Source organism: Brachyhypopomus gauderio, chromosome 8, assembly GCF_052324685.1.
Source record: "Brachyhypopomus gauderio isolate BG-103 chromosome 8, BGAUD_0.2, whole genome shotgun sequence".
Lineage (NCBI taxonomy): Eukaryota > Metazoa > Chordata > Actinopteri > Gymnotiformes > Hypopomidae > Brachyhypopomus > Brachyhypopomus gauderio.
Window position 1 is genome coordinate 9,801,618 of NC_135218.1, and position 5,819 is coordinate 9,807,436.

The 5,819-nt window shown below is 40.4% G+C and overlaps 1 long non-coding RNA gene across 1 annotated transcript; it reads left to right on the top strand.

The window, feature by feature from the left end:
* The first annotated feature begins 440 nt into the window (after window positions 1-440).
* LOC143521437 (uncharacterized) lies at window positions 441-4,430 on the top strand. The gene is made up of 4 exons (XR_013132750.1): window positions 441-603; window positions 2,552-2,638; window positions 3,119-3,166; window positions 3,724-4,430. It is a non-coding gene; the product is annotated as an uncharacterized LOC143521437 (long non-coding RNA).
* Window positions 4,431-5,819: the final 1,389 nt, after the last annotated feature.

Below are 5,819 nucleotides of genomic sequence, written 5' to 3' on the forward strand. Positions count from 1 at the left end.
TTGGTAATACAATGCTACTGTTAATGTACACGTGTTACAGGGCATTAACATGAACATATTGTGTACAGGAATTTATGTGAATGTGTGATTTTTATTAGTGTGATTACTGTTAAAACACATAGAGACACACACCGCAATTATAATGGGCCCTCGGGGGGGGGGGGAGTTAAAGGAGGTAGTAGTTGATATGTTGGTAATTGTTTTTATGTGGTTATAGCAGGCTAGTTGTTAATGTACTCGTAGTTAACACGTAAGACACCAGCAAGGGCGCCCGACCACGTGTTGAACATGCATGAAGGTTTAGTTGCAAACATTGTTTCGAGTAAATAGTACACTATAGATAAAATGTGGAATTATTGTTGAAAGTCCGGCGTTAGGTGGTTCCGGCCGAACACCCCTGTATGTTTCTCTAGTTGGTTTGCCCTGTTGTTCGTAGAGCGACAGTGGGAGGAGGCTATCAGAGCGGAGCCGAACGTTGAGCAGAGCTGAACTTTGAGCAGAGGCGAACTTTGAGAACAAAGGGAATACGGAGATTTTGGTTGAAAAACAGAGTTATAAAGAGTGACTTTATTCTTCTGGGTGAGCTGTGCGCGTGGATCAACAGTAAGTCTACGTTTCAGCTGTTATATTTGTGTAATATGTTGCGTTTTGTATCCGTATGTTATAGCGGTAATTGAGGCTGTAATGTAATATGTACATAGTAATATGACGGTTAGTTTGGCTCATTAATGGGATATTGGTATGTCATGTGTATTTCTATGTATATTACATGTATTACCATGTATATTCATGTTAAGTCCGATATAAGTTAATGAGAGTTGCCTCACTGCATGAGTGAAGCATGATGTGTGCACGAGGTAGGCGCGAGGTGTTTTCGTGATACTCGCTTCAGTAGCGCTTACTTATCCTGTAGTGTTTGCTCAGAGTAGTGCGATATATGCGAAGTTGTACTAGCAGTGGCGGCTGGTGCAAAAAAAATTGAGGGGGGCGCAAACAAATTAAACAAATAAAGCAGTCTTAGTGCCCTTTATTTACTTAAACATAAATTTATGCATCTACATCACATATGTCAAAGTCAAGACCCGCGGGCCGGATCTGGATAGATTGATAGATCATAGATTGATTATCTATGGCCCCCTGGATGATATTTAATTTCTATTAGAACCGGCCCGCAGGCCACAGCCGCCCGCTGGTGTTTGTTGTGCTGGTGCACAAACACTACATTCCCCACAATGCAACGGTAGCCCGCGAAGTCACTGCAGCGCCACAAGCGGCGAGGGTCCGCGCGGCGAAAATGACGTAATCGCAGTGGCTCCTTCCGTGTGCGAGGGCGTCGCGCGCTATCGATTCCCGAGGTCGTGCACCTGTCCAATTTTGTAACTGTTCAGCGCAATGAACAAAGTCATGTTTGCAGGGTTCATACACCTTTACAAGGTGGAATTCAAGCACTTGTACGTCACTTTCAAGGTCCATTTCAATATTTCCCAGCACGTTAAACTTAATTAAGTTAAATATTTATACGTATACTCGAAATGATTCGATATAATTCGCTTTTTATTCACATTTAATGGTTGTTTGGTTTTGAAAATAATGTTAACGTCTTCACGTTCTCTCATGTTTCGTCCTGGAATTACAAGAGGCTCGTATTTGTTAACGTAATACAAAAGAACTGTTAAGTCAGACAGATATTTGTTGTGAACCGAAGTAGTTACAATTTCAAGCATTTTCAAGTACTTTAGCCTAAATTTCAGCACTTTTCAAACCTGTATTACTTTATTCATTTAATGTACAGGACATGTCTTCTTTGAAGGAAGTTTGTTTTTATCTGTTTGCTGTTTCAATGTTTTCACTTGAAATTACTAACAGCTCCATAAGAAAATATTACTTTATTCATTTAAGCATTAAATAATATACACCGTGTTAGGTCTTGGTTCAATAGGCTATGTACAATCATTTCATTATGTTTTAATAAACATTGAACCAGTCCGGCCCTCGGCTTGTAGAAAATTTGTTTTTTTGGCCCTCTGTGTATTTGATTGACATCCCTGATCTACATGCACTCTCATTAGACCGGCACCCTGCACACAGGAAGTGTGCACAATGTAAGCAATTAAATACAATTATGCGTTTACTCTTTTAATAAATTCAAACATGGCTATTAGACACACAGTGTGACTAAATAATTTCCTAACTATCGCAGTTTATAATTAACTCATTTTAATATCTGAACAATATTAAGGGGCGGCACCCCAGCGCCACAAATTGACCAGCCACCACTGTGTACTAGTATGTTTAGAGTGTGAAGCGATTGTTTTGGTTTATCGTTTATTGAGTATTGTATGTTTATACGTATTTTCATTGCCGAGCCACACAGATACGCCCATATGTAATAAACACACAGTTAAGCACCCAGGATTAGATCTCCATTATTGTCAGTGGTTTCAGGCCGAGACGCTTATAACGATGTTTGGGCAAATTGGTCAGACTAATGACGGGGAGGGGGAGTGACAGACTAATTCGTAAAATGTGTTGTGTGTAAATTTTGTTTTAGCAGATGCCACGTACCAAGGCTTCACGCCGCTCAGCAGCTGCAAAGGCACGCTTCGCTAAGATGAGAGGTCCAGCAGTCCAGGCAGATGTGAGTGAAGTGCAGCACACTTGTGTGCAGCCACACACAGGATAATAGTCAAGGTGTATGGATGGTTTGGAACAGTAAATATGTGTGGTAATCTGTTGTGGCAGTTAAATATCTAAAATTGTGTGTAGTTTGCAGTGACTTGATGGGACAGTTTGTGCAGGTGTTGTGTAACGTAGTCAGTGTAATACATACAGCATACAGGAATCTCAGGCTTCAGTAGTGTACTGCATGCTAGTAAGATCCAAGCAGTATGCATTATTTTTGCTGGAGTATGGATGGCATTTCATGATTGTGCTATGTAATGTAAACACCATGAAGGACTGTAGAAATTAAATGGCAGTGGTAGTATGTGTCTGTAAAGGCTTTACAGGTTTGTGTAGATGGAACGTACAAAAGGGAGCAAGTTGTCTTTTTAGTGTGATGTGAGGTTCATGCATGTAAAAGCTATAAAATGTGTTTTTTGTGTGTGTGTGATTTTAGGAGTCACCTGTGGTGGATGCTGTGTCGAGTGAGGAGATGGGTCCAGAGGTTGTACTTTAATGAATACATTGCGACTGTTTAAATGATGCGTACATTGAGTTCTTATGTGTAAAAGAATGGAAAAAAGTTTAGGCTAACAAATATTGATGGGGGTTACTGATGCACGGTGTAAATAATGAGGGAACATGTGTTGGGGAATATGCATAAAACTATGTGGGCATAAAACTGCATCCCCACATAGGTTGTGAAAGTTAAGTGTGCTGATGACATTCAGAGGAACAATTTAATATATAGATGTGTATATGTAGAGTTCTTTATGTATGACAAATTTCTGAAATGATAGTCATTGAATATGATGTGTGTGTGTGTGTGTATGTATGTGTGTGTATATATATATATATATATATATATATATATATATATATATATAAATTATATGATGGACACTGAATATGTAGTCAGTGTTGTGTACTTGTAGATGTGTGGGATATATTGTGTAGACACCAGCCTTGGTGTATTCTAGGGTCTGTAGTTTGCATTGTTAGATGTTTAACTTTGTGTGTCTTGTCATCCCTCTCTTGTTTCTCTTCTGTATCTTTCATTAGGTGCTTGCTCCTGAACCGCGTGTTCTTGGGAGCGGTGCATGCCAGAGGGACCCATCTCCAGAGGTTTTGCTTCCTCTTAAAAAAAAAGTACTGACTCCAGAGGTTTTGCTTCCTCTTAAAAAAAAAGTACTGACTCCAGAGGTTTTGCTTCCTCTTAAAAAAAAAGTACTGACTCCAGAGGTTTTGCTTCCTCTTAAAAAAAAAGTACTGACCAATTCTGACCCCATCGTTGGGCAGAATGTGCAAAAGCTGTGCAAAAACCGTGCAAAAACTGTGCAAAAACTGGCCTATACCGTTCCAATGACTTCCAATACCATGCCAATGACTTCCGATACATGCCAATCATTCCCATCGCGATCAATCAATGAATCCTCTGATGCTATTGAAAGTGTCTGTGCTCAGTTTTCCCAGGTGCAGACGTTGACAGGCTCTTTCCATCAAGGACATCCAATGTTTGCCAATAAAGCTAATAAGCAGTGTGTTGCTAATAGTGTCACAGCTATAATGATGTCGAAAGTGAAGAGCGTTTTGAATTGGACCACCGCTGACCTAGATGACGTTCTCATGAAGGGAGATGATCTCTACAGATCCATCCGAGATGCCGGCAGCATTCACGACCCTTCTGGCTACCTGTTTGTTGCTGATTTGCCTACTAAGCATACACTACAGCAAAACACCTTTGAATTAAACTATAGTGATGTCATGTTTGTAGGTCTTTTTGGTGTCCATGACTATGGGGAGATGCAAAATGTGTACATGTCATATGATGAAGCATTAGTAAGAGTGTTTTCACTGTTTGACGCTTGTTTATTCACCGTTAAATTGAATACATGCGCTATCGTTAAACAGGGCTCATGTTATGTGCTAATCGACTCGCACGCACGTAACTCGCATGGTGAGCGGACACAGTGTGGTACAAGTTTAGTAGCGTATCATGTCACTATGGAGTCCCTACTGAACCACGTCAAGGTCCTGGGTTTGTCATTGAATGCCAAAAAAATGCCATTTGAAATCACAGGTGTTACTGCGACTATAAGATGTAGAAACGTCATGCCGGAAATCTTTGAAGGTGAGTATTTATCGGTGATGGACAGTACGGAAGTCTACGAACATGAAACTGCAATGAACACGGATGATACAGCGTGCAGCAGTGTAAAAGCTAGCGGCCATTTGCTATATAGCGATGCAGTAAAACGCAAAAGCGAAAACCTCGTTACAGAGACGAACGTTTCAGCTGATCAATGGGCAAAACGAATGCGCACCAGGGGGAATGTGCTTGACGACGTTGTCTTGGTTACTGAGACACAAACCGACAGCTTTAAATTCAGTCCTTTAACAACGCAGCAACAGAAAAGTTTGTGTTTAAAGCTGAACATTGTTTACATTGAACATAATCACGCAGAGTTGCCTACACCCGTTGTAATGAGCGAGCCTTGCAATACGCAGACAATCACAAGTGATGGTAATTGCTTTTTCAGATCGTTGGCTTTTGCAATTAGTGGAAGTGAAAAAGAGCACAGGAAGATCCGATGTGCTACTGTTAAACACATAGAGAAAAATGAAGCACGTTATGTTAACTATCTCAGAGAAGGTTACTCCTGTGTGTCACAGTATATTTATAAAACAAGAATGAAGTACGTCGGTACCTGGGCCACTGAAGTGGAAATTCAAGCTGCGGCTGACCTGATTGGTGTAAATATTCATACACATTGTCAAACCAGATGGTTGAAATACCCTGCATGTCATCCTTTCACTGGTCAGTGTAATGAAACAACGGGAATTTATCTGAAACACTGTGATAACTCACATTACGAGGTGGTGACCTGTGTCCACACAACTCCAAGCGATTGTACTAAGCTGTGTGGAAACACATACTTTGTTTCAGCAGAAAATCGTCGCAAACGTGACAGACAAAAAATAAAGTATGATACGGCACAGAGAGAGGCAAAAATCCAGAAGACTATTCAAAGGTACCATGACGATGAAGATTTTAGAAACTCTGTGAAAAAACGAGGTGTTGATGAATACAGATGTAATGAGCAGTATAAGCTACACACAAAATTCCGAAGTGTGCATAAATATGGAGTAAATCTGGA